We start from the raw sequence: 19,737 nt of genomic DNA, 5'->3' as shown, positions 1-19,737 counted from the left end.
TTTAAAATTACAGAAGTTGTGGGTTAACAGAAAAATCATGCAGAAAATAGAGTTCCCACATACCTCCCCCATACACAGTTTCACTTGACTTTTAATCCCAATTCTATAGTGTCACCTAGTAAAATACAAAAAATACACTAACAAAGCCTGATAGGCCATATTATTTTCTAATATTCATCTCTTCTATTAACATCTAACCAAATAAGGTAATAATGTTTAAAGCTCAATTCAACTCAACTATTACATAATTATTGCTAAGTTATCAAAATTATTTCCCCTAGACAATTCTGTATGGAAATACATTAGAAAGGTAATGTGCCAAATACAATGACAACTTATTTTACACTGATAATTAAAGTTAAAAGGTCCAGGTTACTAGTTTTACTGGATGACCGTGACTTACATTACAAACTCGCAAACTTCAGTTTGATAGGCATCTTTACTGCAGAAAACTCTGAAATAAGACATTGAACAGTCCAGACAGTCAAGTTTCAGTGCAAACCAATTTACTTAACCCACTTAGCATCCAAAGGCGGTAGTGTGACTGTATCCTTTCACACAAAGTCTTGTAACAAGACAGCTAACCCTTCTAGTCTGAAAGCTGAAGACATCTAAAGCTTCCTGGTGCTAATTTTCAAAATAGTAACAGAAAATGGCTCCAACAAATTTCCAACTCATCCATTTTATTATTAATTGTGTCACAGATTCTGATACAATTAACTTGACAAATATTACTACCCAGATTTCATCCCTATTCTCCTGAAGCCCAAAACACACAACTCCCATGGTGAATAAGAGGGGGGAAAAATATATACATATACATATATACATGTACATACACACACACACACACACACACACACACACATCAAGACCTTAATACATCATCAGAAATACTTTGGTAAGCTGACAGATAAAACTAAAAAATGTTTCAAGAGCTTTAAGTTCCTAGTAACAAAGGCACTATGGAGATTCAAGGCATTCACTTTTACAACAAGCAACCAACCTAAATCATCATGGGCATACAGTCATGAATACAAAGTAGCAGGTTTATATTGTTGGCTTTAAAAAAAAATTACCTAATTCTCAAATAGTATATATGCCAAATAACAAAATGCCATTTCTTGAAACTTCAACAGTGGAGAAATCCTAAAATATGCTGCCCAACTATATTAGGGAGGTAGTTTTAAAAATGAAGATTGAACTAATGAACAAACACAAACTTAGCTGTATTAAAACTCAATCGACACATAGAAAGGACCCAAGTTTTTCAAATCACAACTCCCTCCACCCCTTTCTAAGTCATATCGAGGGGGAAAAGGCCTCAGCTTTGTGAGTTAATTTCATCAAGTTAATGCTCTCACCTATTAATACTTTCTTATATAAAGGCAGTCCCTCCTTGTAGAGACCTTCCTATGTAGGAGGCATTAAGTAAGATTCCTGGGGATGTAGAAAGCAAAGTCTAGTTTTTTGTGTTTGTTTGTTTGTTTGTTTTTTAATACCTTTCATTTTAAAATTATCTTAATGCCAGAAGAGATTCAGTGTCAGAAAGACCAAGGTTTATACCAAGGCCAAGGTTAGACTCCTATACCTAATGTTTCCTCGTCTGTAAAATAAGAACACCTGAGTATTGTGACGATGAAATATGATCATGCAATGCTAAGCTTGGTAGACAGAAAACAGAGTGCTTGGAACACAGAAAATGCCCAATAAATCGCGTTTTTAAAAACCACGCTATTGCCTCCATCTAGAACCACTGTTTTCAAATAATTCTTAAACCCTTAAAATTTTTTTTAATCTTCATTTTACTGAGATATATTCACATACCATGCAGTCATACAAAACAAATCGTACATTCGATTGTTCACAGTACCATTACATAGTTGTACATTCATCACCTAAATCAATCCCTGACACCTTCATTAGCACACACACAAAAATAACAAGAATAATAATTAAAGTGAAAAAGAGCAATTGAAGTAAAAAAGAACACTGGGTACCTTTGTCTGTTTGTTTGTCTGTTTCCTTCCCCTATTTTTCTACTCATCCATCCATAAACTAGACAAAGTGGAGTGTGGTCCTTATGGCTTTCCCAATCCCAGTGACACCCCTCATAAGCTACATTTTTATACAACTGTCTTCGAGATTCATGGGTTCTGGGTTGTAGTTTGATAGTTTCAGGTATCCACCACCAGCTACCCCAATTCTTTAGAACCTAAAAAGGGTTGTCTAAAGTGTGCGTAAGAGTGCCCACCAGAGTGACCTCTCGGCTCCTTTTGGAATCTCTCTGCCACTGAAGCTTATTTCATTTCCTTTCACATCCCCCTTTTGGTCAAGAAGATGTTCTCCGTCCCACGATGCCAGGTCTACATTCCTCCCCAGGAGTCATATTCCACGTTGCCAGGGAGATTCATTCCCCTGGGTGTCTGATCCCACGCAGGGGGGAGGGCAGTGATTTCACCTTTCAAGTTGGCTTAGCTAGAGAGAGAGGGCCACATCTGAGCAACAAAGAGGCATTTGGGAGGAGACTCTTAGGCACAATTATAGGGAGGCCTAGCCTCTCCTTTGCAGCAACCGTCTTCCCAAGGGTAAAACCTATGGTAGAGGGTTCAACCCATCAAACCACCAGTCCCCTATGTCTGTGGTCATGTTAGCAACCATCGAGGTGGGGTAAAACCCTTAAAATTTTAAGGAATCCCTTTAGGAAAGTGAAAAATATTTTACTAATCCCAAGACTTAATATAGAAAATGTATTCTCATAAAAATTTAAAGTGTACAAGATTTTATACAGTATTTTTAACCAGAAAACCCTGAAAAACTGCAAACTCCAAACCACCTTGGTCATTATGAATTTACAGTAAGATGAAAATCAAACAAATCAAATCGCAAAATATGGTATATAATGTGAAACAAAATTAAACAGTTTTGTGTCCACTAGTCCTCTCTAGCCAAAAAAAAAAAAAAAAAAAAAAATTACTACATGCTACTTCTATATGGCTCCACAGACATCAATGAAAACCTTATTTCACTTAACTGTTTCTTAGGCAATGAAAAGGTACATAGATGGACAAGAAATAATAATATTAATCAAAAGGACAAGTTTTGAAAATATAAAATACAAGAAAAAACAAAAAGGAAATATCAAAAATATCCACAATATATAACATAAATCTTTCAAGGATTTATCAACTATTATTTGGTGAACATAGATTATAAAAAGACTAAGGTCAAATCGAAGATCAAAAGCCTAGAGAGCAAAGAAATAGCAATTTAAGGAATTCAAACATTAGCCTCTTTAGATGGTTAAATACACAGCATGTTTCCCTTTTGATCATTGCCGTATCTGTCATTATTAATTTAAAATCCTCGCACATGAATCAATCCTACAGCAGTAACACAAAAAATACTTCATACAGAATGCTCCTTTTAACATGAGCATTTATAATAATAAAAAACAGGCAAAATTAATTAATTAACTAAAAGAATCTAAATGTCTAACAATGAGGAACGGTTTTGTAAGCCATGGTTAATTTTACATGATGTAATGCAATTCAGCCATTTAAATCATGAGTTTATAATGAACGAAAATGCTTATGTTATAGCATTAATGAAAAAACTAGGAAACATTTTTATTTACAGTACAATCATGATAGTATCTTAAAACTAAAAATTAAAGAAAGGAAGGAAGGGAGAAAGGGAGGGAGGATGGAGGAGAGAGGGTGGAAAAGAGAGAGAATGAGAAAGAGAGGGAGAAAGGAAAGAGAGGAGAAATGGAAATTTTTCTAAAAATTGGATTACTACATTAAGTAATTTTTTTCTTCTTTAGCTTTTTTGCATTTTAAAATTTCTTACAATGAATACATATTACTTTTAGTATTAGAAAAAAACTTTCAAACAGGCTGATTTGTGTAAAGACTAACAGTTTAGAGATACGTAATTCTGTTTTAACTATTCAAGAAAAAAAAACTCTTTTTTAAGCCATTAAAGTAAAATTTACCCATTTCTATAATTTAAACCACAAATTACCCAGCTTTCTTTTAATGCATTATTTTATGAATCAAACAAATTTCTAGGTTTCTCTAAAACTTGTAACATAAATGTATTATGTTTAGATTTCAATGTAATTATGTCTAAAATCAGAATTGTTCAAAATTGAAGTTGACTACAGGTCAAATGCCATTTTAACAAATTCCATCCATCAAAGTCTCCATGTAAGAAGTATCTCTAGGCTGCCAGTCAATGGCCTACTTACTTGGAATACTTCTCAAAAAGAGGATATTTCAACACATCAAAACAAAGCAAATACCCATCCACCCCCCTTTCAAGTTACCTGTGACATTTACTCTGCAGTTTTGTTTCAAGAGGTAAAAACTCAGTACCTGATAGCTTTCAAGGTGAGTTTTAAGCTTAATGTTTGAATTCCAACTTTCTATACTGTATTTAATGAACACTCTCCAACAAGTACAAGAATTTTACTCAATTCATGACTACCTTATGTATATCTTTTACACCAAGAATATCCATGAGAAAAAAAAGGCCCCACTTTTCTCTACGTCAAACTGCTTTAAGGCAACATTAAGGTGAAATGTGTAACACTTAAAGAGAAGTTAGTTCTGAGACAAAACGAGCCTACAAGACTGCTGAGTATGAAGAAAGTTTAATGAATAAAGTTTAATAAAAAGTTTGAGTCAGCAAAAAAAAAAACATCACAAAGTTCCTGGCCAGGGGGAAAGGACCACATCACAGTTTCTGTGCAACAGCTCATGTTACCACCCTTCCTTATAACACACACCATCCCTTCTCCGTGACAGCCAGCATTCACAAATGAGCTTCTGCTTCCTGGGACCCCATCCCCATCTAACCCCAAGCTTTCCCTAAAAACCCCTATCATTTGACTCCCCTCTAAACTATTCAGCACACTGCGGGACACTGATTACATGCTTCAACTTGGCGGGCCTGGGCTGGGGGACCAGATCCACCCCTGGGGAGGGTAGTGGGCACGGGCGACAGCGCCCTCTACAGCCCCCCGGGCCTGGGAAAGTGAGGCCGGAGGCAGGCCCCATTTCCTCACCCAAAATACCAATGTTAGGGGAGGCTTGCCGGAGGGAACCGCCTTTTCCCCACCCCCTTATCTTGCCCGGACACTCCCCGTTGCCGGTGCAACTCCCATTACCACCAGTGCGCATACATTGTTGCCAGACACCGTTACCGGAGCAACTCTCGCCCCTTTTCAATCAACCTCCGCGCTCTCTCAGAACCAATCCAAGCCTTTTACCTCTACAGCTACCCCGCCCCCTAAACGCCCGATATAAGCTTGTACTCTCCCCTAATAAACTCTCTTGGTTTCTTCACCTTAAAAGAACCGTGTCCCGCCTGTTCCTTTCTCGCCGCCCTCCATACTTTGCACGCCTCCCGCCGGGGACCTGGCCAAGTCCCCCGCCTCGCCCTCGCCTCCGGGAAAGAGCCCCCGCCGCCGGTACCCTCGGAGCAATCCTGAGAGCCTAGGATTTAGCAACCGGCCGCCACCCTCCCCCAGACGAGTCAACTGCGACCGCAAGCACACGAGGGCTGTACGGCCCAAATCAGGTTTTAATCATATCTACCGCCCTATATTAGTTGTTATTGTGAGGTCTTTAACTGCTATTTCCCCGAAAAGATTGCAAGATCTTTTGAAAGGAGTTTATAACAAATATCTCATACTTTATTTATACAGAGTTCAAGTTAGGCCATAAATACATTTTCATTATTTGATATTAGACCTTATTGATCTAACCTCAGATTAACATGTATTGTTGAAACAGCTTTTTCTAGGTTAGACATAAATCTCAAGACAGACACTTTCTACTTCTAAAAGACCCAAATTACTTTACAAGCTTAATGCCCTCCCCCCTCGCCAAAAAAAGATGATGAGTTTAGGACTGACTTATAAATATCAAAGCTAGAAAGCCAATAATGTGTACAAAGATAATTCTGACATCACCCAACTACACCCCATTTAACTCCTTCTTGGGCAATTCCCAACCACTACAAAATACTCTTCCACATTAATGCAATCTAGTATGAGTCTAACCATGAAAATGTTTCAGAAACAACTTCAAGTTCTCTAATTACAAGTTAGCAATAACTGGAAAAACTCAAAGACTTTGTCAATATTTTTCAACTTTAACTTTTCATCTTAGAAACTGTATTTTATTAGTTAAAATCCAGATAAAACTCTAGTCAATATCAACTAATAAATGTAGAAGGAATGACAGTTAAAAAAATCACCACTTTGGACCATCACATTAGTAACTAATTGAGGTAAGGATCATTAATGGATACTATTGGGTGAAGGTTACAATAGGATATATACATAGTTTCAAAGTATTTCTGCACAGTTCCATTTACGCTAGATAAAACTCCTTTTTGTAATTATCCAGTTTGTGTTTCTGACACTTGAAACTAGAAGAACCCAAACTGCTACCGAACTCTGCTGGCCAGCGCTCTAAGTGAGGATCTGCCCGCGGCGCTGCCAGTGCTCCCTCTTCCTTTAGGGCAGGCAGTGAAGTTTCTAAACACGTGTTTAACTGCAGGGTTTGTTTAGTGTCTGTCTCCTTCCATATGCTAGATGTAAAACTCAATGAAGGCAGAAACTGGATCTATTTTGTGTATGACCAAACAGGTCCACAATCCCTCATTTGCTATTTAAAAATCTACAAGGTTCAGAATATCTAACATTTTTAGCAAGTCACACAGTAAGAAAACCTAATTTGACCTCAACACATTCAGGAGTAGAACCTGACCGGAACTAAAAGTATTTTTCTGCAGAAATACTAAGTGGTTTGATTTGAAGATACCACCTTATATGCACCAACTTACCTTTCTAAAATCCAAACAGTGATAATTCTAACACATGCCTGGACCCCAGAGTTTCAATAAATGATAGAACCACACCAAGAACCAGGCACAAGCAGGATTTCTGTGAATAAATGAATAAATGCTGGCAATTCTTACTACTAATAAATATTTGATCCTTAGGTACCGGTCATTTTACCACTGACCCTCTCCCAGTACTTTTTTAAGATGCTACCAATTTCATACTGGAACTACTTATCTTAATTTTCACTATTGCTTTTTTTTTGTGGGGGACGACAGTCCTTCAAAGAAAAACAAATCACCTGTTAAATAATAATTCATTACGCAAATTCACCCAAACTGAATTTTGGTCAAAGACTAAAAATTTAGCTTCCATTCTAATTACAGATTTAGCATACTAACAGTTTTTGAAAATCATTAGTTTTCAGGCAACTAAGTCTTTACGTACGAGTCATACTTGTGCCTAAATTCTAACAGTATGAAAAATCTAATATCTAAGTGACATTACCATGCTTTCGTCTTCTATACACCACTACTAAGTCTATTCTTTATATTAAATCACTTAATGACCTCTTAAAAAGTTGTAATTTCTCCGAACAGAGCAAAGTTTTATCTAGTTATTTTTAATTTTAGCATCAATTATTTCCTAATGGCCACTCACAGAAATACTTTACATGAAATTGCTTGAAAAACAATTTACCAAAAGTAACTTCAGAAGAAGCCAATAAAAAGACCTATATCTTTTGACTCCCAGGGATGAATCCGGACCCAGCATCGTGGGATTGAGTATATCTTCTTGACCAAAAGGCGGATGCTAAATGAAATGAAATAAAGCTTCAGTGGCTGAGAGACTTCAAATGAAGTCAAGAGGTCAGTCTGGTGGAGTTTCTTATGCACTATATAGATAACACCTCTTAGGTTTTAATATATTGGAATAGCTAGAAGTAAATACCTGAAACTATCATACTCCAACCCAGTAGTCTGGATTCCTGAAGATGATTGTATAACAATGTAGATTACAATGAGTGACAGTGTGATTGTGAAAACCTTGTGGATCACACTCCCTTTATCTAGTGTATGGATAGATGAGTAGAAAAATGGGGACAAAAACTAAATGAAAAATCGGGTGGGATGGGGGGATGGTTTGGGTGTTCTTTTTTACTTTTATTTTTTATTCTTATTCTGATTCTTTCTGATGTAAGGAAAATGTTCAGAAATAGATTGTGGTGATGAATGCATAACTGTATGATGGTACTGTGACTAGCTGATTGTACACCACAGACGACTGCATGGTGTGTAAATATATCTCAATAAAATTGAATTTAATTTAAAAAAAAGATGTATATCTTTTAAAGAAATTGGAATATTAAAAATTGATCATTAAAAATTCCAAACCCAGACAGCCTCACTAGTGAATTCATCTAAACATTTAAAGAATAATCCCAAGTTTCAAAAAAAAAAACTCTTCCAGAAGAGAGAAATGAGAAGGAATACTCCACAACTCTTTTCATGAGACCAACCTAAACTTGACACCCTACTTAACAAGAATATTACAGGAAAGTAAAATTATAGACCTGTTTCTCTCATAAACAAAAATGCAAAAATACTAAACAAACTATTAGCAAATCAATTCCAGCAATATATAAAAATAGTACATCATGATTAGCTAAGGTTTATCCCAGAAATGCAAGAACAGCTTAGCAGTCAAAAATTAATCGATGTGATTCACCACCATTAACAGGTGAAAAGAGAAAAATCATACGATCACCCAGATAGATGCAGAAAAAGAATCTGACAAAATTCAATACTCATTCCTAACAAAACCTCTTAGCAAGCTACGAACAGCAGGGAATGTCCTTAACTTGATAAAGAGTATCTACAAAAACCTACAGCAAATATCACACTTAATGGAGAGTCATTGAAAACTTTCCCCTTGAATTCAAGACAAATGTGTCCACTAAAACCACCTACATTCAACACTGTGATGGAGGTCCTTTCCAGTGCAGTAGGGCAAGAAAAAGAAGTAAAGGGCTTAAGGATTGCAAAGGAAGAAATAAACTTTATTATTCTTAGATGACATGATTGTGTAAGTAGAAAATCTAAAGGAATCTACAAACTACTAAGATAAAATGAATTTAGCAAATACCACACAGAAGGCCAATATACAAACATAAATTACAGTTTTTATATACTGACAACAAACGATAAAGAAAAAAAAATGATGACAGTGGCAGTTTATAGCAGCATCAAAAAAACATCAAATTCCCAGTACACAAATGTAATGAAAGATAGGCAAGACCTCTACAATGAAAATTCTAAAATATTATTGAGAGAGACTAAAGACCTAAATAAATAGAGGGATAAAACGTGTTCATGATTGGAAGAATCAATCTTGGTAAAGTTGTCTCTTCTCCACAAATAGATCAACAGATTTAAAGCAATCCCAGACAAAACCCCAACAGTTTTTTGGTGTGTGTAGAAATTGAGAAACTGACTCTAAAATTTACATGGAAAACCAAAAGGCTAAAAATAACAAAGGCAATCTGGAAGAGGAGCAAAGCAAGAGGACTTAAAGTGCCCAATATTAAAAAACTTAGCACACAGCTACAGCAATTAAGAAAGCGTGGTGATCACACAAGATAGACATACTGACCAACGCAACAAAACAGAATACAGAATCAGAACCACACACATAAGGTCACTTAATTAACACAAAAGTAATACTGCAGTACAGTAGGAACAAGGTGCTGGGTTAACTGGAAATCCAGATGGAAAAAAGTGAACCTGGATCCCGCCTCACACCATATACAAAAATCAATTCCAGGAAGACTGTAGATCTAACTGTGTTAAGTAAAACAAACAAACAAAATTACTAGAAAAAACCACGGGAGATTATCTTCATGCCCTTAGATGAATAAAATTTTCTTAAAGACACACAAAGCACTAATTAGAAGGGAAAAAAATGATAAACTGGATTACATTAAAATTAAAAACATGTGCAACCAATAAGACTTGCAAAGAGCTAATTATTCTGAAAGAAGTTTTATTTTATATAAAAGAATGACTTGTCCTGTCGACAAGCAAAAGAGAATCCAGAAAACATTTCGGCAATGGATGGCAGTGAATGTAATTAATACCACTGAATCGTACACTTGAAAGTGGTTAAAATGGCACGTTTTATATTTTATGTTAACATAATAAAAAATATTTTTAAGGGAAAAAATTAAGAACTTCTGTTTAGTAAATGGTATGATTAAGAGAGAGAAAAAGCAAGTCAGAACAGAAGGTAACAGCAAGATAATTTATGACAAGAAAACTGTATCAAGAAGATATAAACAACAACTACACAACAATAAGAAAAAGGCAGACAAGCCAACAGAAAGTAGGCAAAGGAATTCACAGCACAGGATATCAAACTAGCCAATAAACTTCATAGGCAAGTAGGGTAATGCAAATGAAAAACACAGTGAGCTACAACCACACACCCACAAGCACTATAATGAAAAAGACAGACCCTATCAAGCATAGAGGAGGAGTCACACACCGCTGGTGGGACTGTAACTTCAAAGTATCCACTGGAGCTGAACATACACGTACCTGACCCAAGCAATACCATTCCTAGGTGCATATATAACTGAAATATGCACATATATTCACCAACATACAACATATTGTGTAATATGTCAATGGAAACTTTTTTTAACAAACATCTCAAAAGGAAAACACCATCTGGTAATGCATTATATCAGATTTTATTAAAGAAGGAATGGAATTTAAAGTCCACCGATTATATAAGAAATAATTACCCCTGTTATTACACCAATAGCGTTTAGAAATTATCATTTGCCTTAACTCCAGTTCAATGTTAATTTTCATTTATCTACTACATTTAAATGCCTAATTTAGGTTGTTCTACTATTTGTTCACATATTTTTATAAAGAAAATTCTGTATTTTCCTCAAAATGCTCCAAATTGTTTTATCTAAGATTAACAAATCACTTGGGTTTATTATATTTAACAGGTACATATTAAGATTGAGAAATTGGGCTTTTTTTCCTTGTTATTGTTTAGCTACACATTTTACATGACCCTGAAAACAACTGGGTAATCTCAGTACAGTGTCATATACAAAGCTTCTAAAATTAAAATATAAGGTGCCTGTCAGACACTTCTTTCCTCACTAACAGAATCAGAGGGCTCACAAAGGGTTACTAGTTCTTCACTACATTGATCAGACTGGAGAGCTTTAAACAGTTTTTGTCAGACTCTCAGTCATTAACATAGTTTACTAAGCTGTACTAGATGTGGAGACAAAAGATGAAAAAGACAGAGACATAAGGTGAAAACACTCTGAAAGAAACTGCCATCTGATTTTATCTAGTTTCCAAGCCTTATTTCCCAGGATTTTTATCTTATGTTTCCTCCTTAGAACATATCGTAACTCCATTATTAATGGCCACCATATGCAAACCTTAATACTCAACAAAGGCAGTCTCTCCTTTCCATGCCTTGTACTTAGTCTAAATTCTCACCTTGAAATAGAGAAGTCCCTGAATTATACAGACACTTAAAGATAACTATATCTTGAGGCTTAGTGAATGCTCTCATTTTATCAGTAAGAAAATTAAAACTAAGTGTAAAACAGATAGGGTGGCTTGTCCTTAATCGCACAGTTAGCTGGTTAGAAATAAAGTCAAACTAGAACACAGGTTTCCTAACCACTCATTATTTGCAGAGTTCATTAGGGCCACAAATCATTTCTGCCTCAATTATCCAAAATGTTTTTTGCTCCTTAGTTATAAAACTATTCGTTATCTTTGTAACTGTAAAGTGTCCGTGGACGGGGTTCAGTGGGGCGGGAGGGGGTGTCCTTGTACCTCATAATTTTATGATAAAATTATGAGTATGTACATGTACATTTTTGAGAAGTTAAAATTCTATCTTTCATCAAATCAGCAGTCTCCAAAGAGTAAGAACCAATGACCTACATCAAATACATATGATACATATATAAAAAGCTTTAGGATGATATAGTTATTCATGCATAACAGACAAACTGTGGGTTATTTAGGGAAAGTTAGCCATATTTAAGGCACTATTATAGATACCTTGTCTGTGAAATATTGCTCTCAAGTTAACTTTTCTTTTTCATCTTCCAAAATAAAACTAGTCATAATTTCAATATTAATAATTTGGGGTCACAGGTATAATCTAATCACATTAAGAATAAAGCAAACATTCCTCTAAAGCATATATTTAAAGGAAAAATAATAACATAAATTTTGCCAAATGCTAGTTATGTGCCAGAACCAGGCTAAGAGAGAAGAAAACAATGTTTTTTTCCCCCATAACCTCAAGCTACCATTATGACAACCAGCTTAGAGATGAGGGAGCTGAGCCTCAGAGAGGCTGCCCTATGCCCCGAGGTCCTCGGCTTCAGACTCGAAGAATCAGGATGTGAACACCAGTCTCTGATATCGAAGTATTTGAGAAACCTACTAGCTTTCTCTTTGTTTTCCCTTTCAAATAGGGTTACTGATCTGACTCCTTAATCAAAGAACCCTTCTACATCATTTCAAAGATCGGCTTTCAAATTAAGATCATTCACTCATCATTTGAGTTTTCTGACCTTACATATGAATTCCCAAAGATTTCCAAATATGTTTTAAAAATCCCTACTTTTTTCCTCGGATTGAGCTGTCACCCAAAAATGAATAACCACAACTAGCAGGGTTAGCCTGTTTCCAGTGCAATACTAGCAAAACTCCAATTACTACAGCAACTTCCTTCCATGAAATTCTTAACACTTCCCTCAGTCCACAATGCTTCCATGCACATAAACATATTCACCTCACAAAGGGAGAAGAACCAGGAGCCTAATTTGTGCCAAATCTGAATTAATAATGATTACTGAAAAAGTCTTAATATGGGCACAATATTCTACTCTACAAAGTTGTGTTAGCTTCTAAATGTGTCAAAATGTATTATAAAGATAAATTAATTCATTTCACTCAACAAATCTGAGGGGCTCTTCTATGTCAGACATGGTGCCTGGTGCTGGATATGCACAAAGTGCTAAGCCTCACCCTTCTATAAACCTTAACACAGCCAAGAACACTCACTGCCACTATGAGACTCAAAAATTAATGATCAAAACACTAAGGCCAGGGACTCGGGCAAGATGGCAGCATAGAGAGGAGCAGAAGCTAAGTAGTCCCCCTGGAACAACTACAAAAAAACAGAAACAACTAGTAAATAATCCAGAATACCTGCGGGGGGACAAACGAGACCATCCACTCATCATACACCAACCTGAATTGGGAGGAATGCCCGAGAACACAGCATAAAATCTGTAAGTAAAACCTGAGGATTCAAGTCATGAGACCCCCTCCCCCATAGCCCGAGCTGTAAAGCCTCATGGTGCCAGAGAGAAGCTCTCTCCCAGCAAGCGAATACAGCTCAGCTGAGCTCCAACTGGGGTTTTAAGTAGCGAGTGTGAACTGCTCACTACAGGTACGCAGCCCCAAAAAACAGACAGAGGCTTTGGGTGACAACTGACCTGGGAGAGCCAGAGGGTCACCTTGGACTGGGTCTGAAGGGGACTATCTGTTTCTTTTTTGGCTCAGTGGAGAAAGCCCCAGTCATTTTCAGTTTCCAGGGCTGTGACTCTGGGAAGGGTGGAGACACCACAAGCAGAGAGAGCGAGACCATTGAAATGCTAATGACCTCCACCTGAGGGGTCTGTCTTCTCTAGGAGGAAAGGGGTGGGGCCCTTTCCATTCAGAACCAGACCCCAGAGCCTGGGGGAACACGGCCACACCTCCTCACACCAGTCAAGAATTATAGGCTAACAGACGTCACCTGCTGGGCAGAAAAGCACAGTGACCCGAGGCATCAAAGGGTGGAGCAATTTTCTAAGACACACCTGCAGGGAAACCAGATAATGAGTATTTCTTCCCTCTGGGACCTGAGCCTGTTCTGGTCTGGGAAAACCTGATTTGGATAACCAAGGAAACCATGCCTAGACAACAGAAAATTACAACCTACACTAAGAAAAACAAAGTTATGGCCCAGTCAAAGGAACAAACGTACACTTCAACTGAGATACAGGAATTTAAACAACTAATGCTAAATCAATTCAAAAACTTTAGAGAAGATACTGCAAAAGAAATAGAGGCTGTAAAGGGAAGCACTGGACATGTATACGGCAGAACAGGAAATGTAACAGAAGAACAGAAATCAAAAGTTCAAAAAACCTACTAGTAGAATCTATGGAAATGAAAGGCACAACACAAGAGATGAAAGACACAATGGAAACATAAAACAGCAGATCTCAAGAGGCAGAAGAAAACACTCAGCAACTGGAGAACAAAACACCTGAAAGCCTACAAGCAAAGGAGCAGATGGAGAAAAGAATGAAAAATATGAGGCAACGTCTCCGGGGAAACTCAAGGATGAAGCAAAGTACAATAATGTAATATCACTGGTTGTCCCAGAAGGAGAAGAGAAGGGAAAGGGGGGCAGAAGCAATAATAGAGGAAAAATAATTAATGAAAATTTCCCATCTCTTAAGAAAGACATAAAATTACAGATCCAAGAAGCACAGCGTACTCCAAACAGAAGAGATATGAATAGGCCTACGCCAAGACACTTAATAATCAGATTATCAAATGTCAAAGACAAAGAGAGAATCCTGAAAGCAGCAAGAGAAAAGTGATCCATTACATACAAAGGAAGCTTCATAAGACTATATGCGGATATCTCTCAGCAGAAAAACCATGGAGGCAAGAAGGAAGTGGTGTGATATATTTAAGATACTGAAGAGAGAAAAACCACCAACCAAGAATCCTGTATCAGCAAAGCGTCCTTCAAATATGAGGGAGAGCTCAAAATATTTCTGACAAACAGACAATGAGAGACTTTGTGAACAAGACACTGCCCTACAGGAAATACTAAAGGGAGCACTACAGGGTGGATAGAAGACAGGAGTGTGTGGTTTGGAAACAATTTGGGGAGATGGTAGCACAACAATGTAAGTACACTGAAAAAGGTAACTATGAATACGGTTGAGAGAGGAGATGGGGAGCATGTGAGACCCACAAGAAAGGAGGAGGAAAGATAACAACTGGGACTGTGTAACTTGGTGGAAATCTAGAGTATTCAACAATTGTGATAAAATGTACAAATATGTTCTTTTACGAGGGAGAACAAGCAAATGTCAACCTTGCAAGGTGTTAAAAATGGGGAGGCACTGGGGGAGGGATGCAATCAGATTAAACTAGAGACTGTAACTAATAGAATCATTGTATTATGCTTCCTTTAATGTAACAAAGGTGACATACCAAGGTGAATGCAGATAAGAGGGGGGGATAGGGGAGGCATGTTAGACACTTGATATTGGTGGTATTGTCTGACTCTTTATTCTACTTTGATTTAAGGTTATTTTTCCTGTTGCTGCTTCCTAGCTGTCTTTTTTTTTTCCTCTTTCTTTTGCCTCTCTACCTTCTTTGACTCTCCCTCCTGCCTTGTGGAAGAAATGTAGATGCTCTTATATAGATAGTGGTGAAAGTGGTGAACACATAAATGTATGACCATGCAGAAAACCATCGATTATTTACTTGGGATGGAATGTATGGTGAGTGAACAAAACCATATTAAAAAAAATGGGTTGATGACAAAACCTCGAGGGCAATATACTGAGTGAAATAAGCCAGACATATTAGGACAATTATTGCAGGGTCTCACTGATAGGAACTAATTACAATATGTAAACTCATAAACATGAAATATAAGGTACCAAGATATAGGACGAGGCTTAAGAATGGGGAGTGGTTGCTTAGTATGAGCAGAATGTTCAATTAGGATGAACTTAAATGTTTGGAAATGAACAGGGGTGTTGGTAGCAAGATGTGAGAATAACTAACAGCGCCAAATGGTGTGTGAATGAGGTGAAAAGGGGAAGCTCAGAGTCATATATGTCACCAGAAGGAAAGCTGGAGGTCAAAAGATGGAAATGTATAAAACTGAATCCTATGGTGGGCAATGTCCATGATCAACTGTACAAATACTAGAAATCACTCCATGAACCAGAACAAATGTATGACAATACAATTAAAAGTTAATAATAGAGGAGCATATAGGGAAGAACTATATACCTATTACAAACTATATACTACAGTTAGTAGTATTTCAACATTTTTTCATAAACAGTAACAAACATACTATATCAATACTAGGAGTCAACAATTGAGGGGGGTTGGTTAGGAATAGGGAAGGATTAGAGTTTCCTTTTCTTTTTTTCTTTTTTCATCTTTCACTTTATTTCTTGTCTGGAGTAATGAAAAGTTTCTAAAAATTGAACAAAAATTAAGTGTGATGGATGCACAGCTGTATGAGGGTACCCAGGGGCAAGTGATTGTACACTTTGGATCTTTGGATAATTGTATGGTATCTGAACAATCTCAATAAAAATGGAAAAAAAAAAAAAAAACACTAAGGCCAAAATTTAAGTCATTCGTGTCCAGGACATCCTATCAACTTCCTCAGACAATGCTTTCTTGTGGCATAGTCTTAGTCACTTATTTTAAAACGTATCATAACTTCACATATTAGAGGAGTACCAACAATTCAATGACAATTTCAGATAAATGGGGAAGCCACTTTATACTCAGAATTTATTTTAACCTTTCTCACCTGACTGAAAATTTCAATTTCATCAGCTAGACCTCAGAAATAACACTCTTCTCTCTGCATTCATTCAGGTAGCAAGCATGTACCATCATACAAGCAGTCCTATTTTCAGACTGACACACATTCCTAAAGAGTGGCAGAGCGAATCACTTATTTGGAAAATCTTGACTGCCTACACTGTCTAGAAAAGGGTTCATTCCTGAATAGATTGCTATTTGGCATCTGTCAAAAGTCTGAATGAGAAAATTGATATTTGAAAGACACCATCCAGAGGACAAACTAACTTCTAATGAACCAAACAGCCAGAATGATGTACACTTCTCTTACTAAAGCTTTTCTACTAAGCCTGAGGCTTTCATCGGTTTCTCTAAAATGGCATGTAAAAAATGTTTCTGTATAAAATGTAAAATATTTTCTCCATATATTGTAAATACCCATTTATGTAAGAATCCAAATGATTAAATATTCTTCATACAAGAGAAAAGTCTGCTTTTCCTGATTAATTGGTATACTTCCTTTCACTAATCAATGTAAACTATATTTGGTCCTATTTCCACTTTTGTTTTGGAGGAAAGGAAGGAAAGAAGAAGAAGGAAAAGAGAAAGGAAAGGAAAGGAAGGGGGAGTGGAAAGGAAGGGAAAGAGGAGAGAAAAGGAAGGAAAAGGAAAAGAAAGAACTTTTAATTCATGCTGCCACTAAGCTGCTCATCAATTTCTCTCCCTGGGGCTCCCTCCACACCCTACCCCACCCACCCATCTTAACCATTATCTTAATAGACCTCCCCAACACCTGTGTATTATTATAAACCCAACTCAAATCCTCTCTTGAAGTAGATAATAAACTAATGTTTGATTCTGCACAGACTGTAGTAATACAAGTCTCTTTAGACACTAACAGAAATTAGTAGAAGCTGAAAACCAGCCTTTATCATGCAGAGGCACTGGTAAATAGCAAAGCATCAGAAAATAAGGACTAAATGGTTCAAGCATCACAGGCTAAGGATGCAGAACACCAAAGAAATAATGATTCCTCAGGAGGTTACAATCTATTTTGGCAAACAGTAAGTGTAAACAATAGAGAAAATATTGCAAAGAAACCTGCAACAAGAATTAGTATATTATATATACATCAACCGTGCTTTTACAAAATTCAGAGCACAAGAGAAACTAGATAAAACACTTCACTCCAACTTACTATTTACACAAGTTAAACATAAACACTTGCCAACTTATCAGTAGCTTCCTCTGGCATCTAACAGAGAAGGAAATAGCTCCATGTCTGAGCAACTAAATGAATTAAGTACTTTGAACTAATTATTCCAGAACCTAATTTCCAAATATATTAATACTGAAATTGTTATTCACTTGCTGAGCTCATTTAAAATCCTGTACCACCACCCATCTTTTAATAGGGTAAATTATTTGAGCTCTCAGTTCAGATGATTACTTTTATTTAGAAAATGAAACGAGTTTAATATGTATATGGGTACAACTGTTTCTTTCAATGTAATCATGGTTTTGCTTTAGCTAGCCTTTTTTTAAGCACATGGGAAAAAAACATATTTTCCAAGTTTCTTAACTCCTAACTTGTGCCGTTTTCTATTCGCTGAGTGTGCTTCACTAGTAACACGACAACTAAAAATCAGGACTGTAAAGATTCAGAAAATTCGGAGAAGCACATCCATAAATATAATCTTCAAGTTAATACCCTTTAGTGAGATGAATGTTTTAAAACCCAATAATCATAAGGATACCTGGACTTATACTACAGAATTATAAGAATTATACTTACATCAGTAATGTATTCTTCACAAAAGTCCTGACAACACTACTAAGCAAGGACGCCCCACTCATCTCCATGTATTTACAAATATTCAGGATATTAAGGATATATTAAGTGGTTTTTTACCTTGTGCTGCAGGCAGAGCCATCAGGGCAACTCAGCTTTTCTAGAAAATAGACACAAATCTGATGCGCTAACTTAAAAATCTACACTGATTTCCCAAAGATAAAGACCCTTTTTTTAAAAAGCCTCCTTTGCAGGGTCCAGGCATCTTGGCAGGAGCCATGCACAAAAACATCTTGAGAGGAGGGGCCAAAAGATGGCCTCGGCCACCCGCCCCTTGGGACCCAGTTCTGGTGACCTGCCAATAAACGCAAACAATCCTTCCCGGAAGAGACCCCGCGGGCTCGCGCTCCCTGGTCAGCACCGAGGCCCGGTTCACACCCTCCCGGGCCCTTCCTAGGGTGTCAACTGAGGCCCAGCGTCGTGAGCCCAAATACACCCGCTCCCCAGGCGGCTTCCGGTGCGTTCGTTTCCCACCTTGGCGAATTCTGCACACTCTGATTTCCGTAACTGGACCTGTCAAACCCCCTACTTTCCACCCGGCCCGGGGCTGAGCGGTGAAGACGGGACTCAACTGTGTGTGTGCAGGGCTGTGCATCCCCATCTCACGCCAAAGCGACCACAGAAAATCTCTTCAGAGAACTGACTTAGGAGGAGGCGCAGGGTCGCGGCCGCGGGGCAGCGCCCGGGCCGGGGTCGCCGGGATCCCCGCAGGCTGCGCCATCTGCCAGCGACGGCCGGCGGCCAGGGGCTCGGTGTCGCGGCCGGGGCGACGAGCCAGGCCCGAGATCTGCTGCTCGCAAACGGGGGAACGGCGCGCGGGACCCGAGGCCCGGGCGCCCACGCGGGCCTCGGCGCGGAGGCGGGAGCGGGGCCGGGCGGAGCCGGCTCCCTGCTCGGGACACAAAGCGGCTCCGCGGGAGCCCGCCTCACCTGCAGCACGGGACGCCGCGGGCCTTCGAGAACCATCGGACCCCGCTCCGGCGCGCGCGTCACAGCCCAGGCCTCCTGGGGCCGCACGGCGCCGCCGCCGCCGCCGCCATTTCCTCCCGCTCGCCGTCGCCTCGTCCCCGCTGTCAGGTTACTCCATTCACCTGGGCCTGGAGCAGCCCGTGCCGCGCCGCGCCTCCGCCTCAACCCCTCCTGCCGGCGCTTGCGGAGACTGCGTAGCGCCCCGCACGCCCGCAGCCAGCGCACGGCCCGCAGCAACGGCGCACGGCCGGTTGAAGAATCCCACTGGAGCCCGCTCCGCCACCGCCGCCGCCGCCCCCTCCGCGCGCCCCACGCTCCACTAGTCCGCGGCGGCATGAGAGCGATCCGGTGATTGGACAGAGCGCGGCGGTGAA

The 19,737-nt window shown here is 38.6% G+C and overlaps 1 protein-coding gene across 3 annotated transcripts in view; it reads right to left on the bottom strand.

Annotated features, from left to right (window-relative positions):
- The window catches only part of DICER1 (dicer 1, ribonuclease III), a 78,779-nt gene extending 59,320 nt beyond the window's left edge, over positions 1-19,459 (bottom strand). For 2 of the 3 annotated variants that reach the window (XM_037831955.1, XM_037831956.1), the window contains exon 1: positions 19,325-19,457. The gene's annotated coding sequence lies outside the window, so the exon portion shown is untranslated. Of the gene's footprint in view, positions 1-19,324 lie in introns of all 3 variants that reach the window. The other variant, XM_037831957.1, reaches the window with a different exon arrangement.
- Positions 19,460-19,737: the final 278 nt, after the last annotated feature.

Source organism: Choloepus didactylus, chromosome 4, assembly GCF_015220235.1.
Source record: "Choloepus didactylus isolate mChoDid1 chromosome 4, mChoDid1.pri, whole genome shotgun sequence".
Lineage (NCBI taxonomy): Eukaryota > Metazoa > Chordata > Mammalia > Pilosa > Megalonychidae > Choloepus > Choloepus didactylus.
The sequence above is the reverse complement of the archived record's forward strand: the minus strand, read 5'-3'. Positions and strand labels throughout refer to the sequence as shown.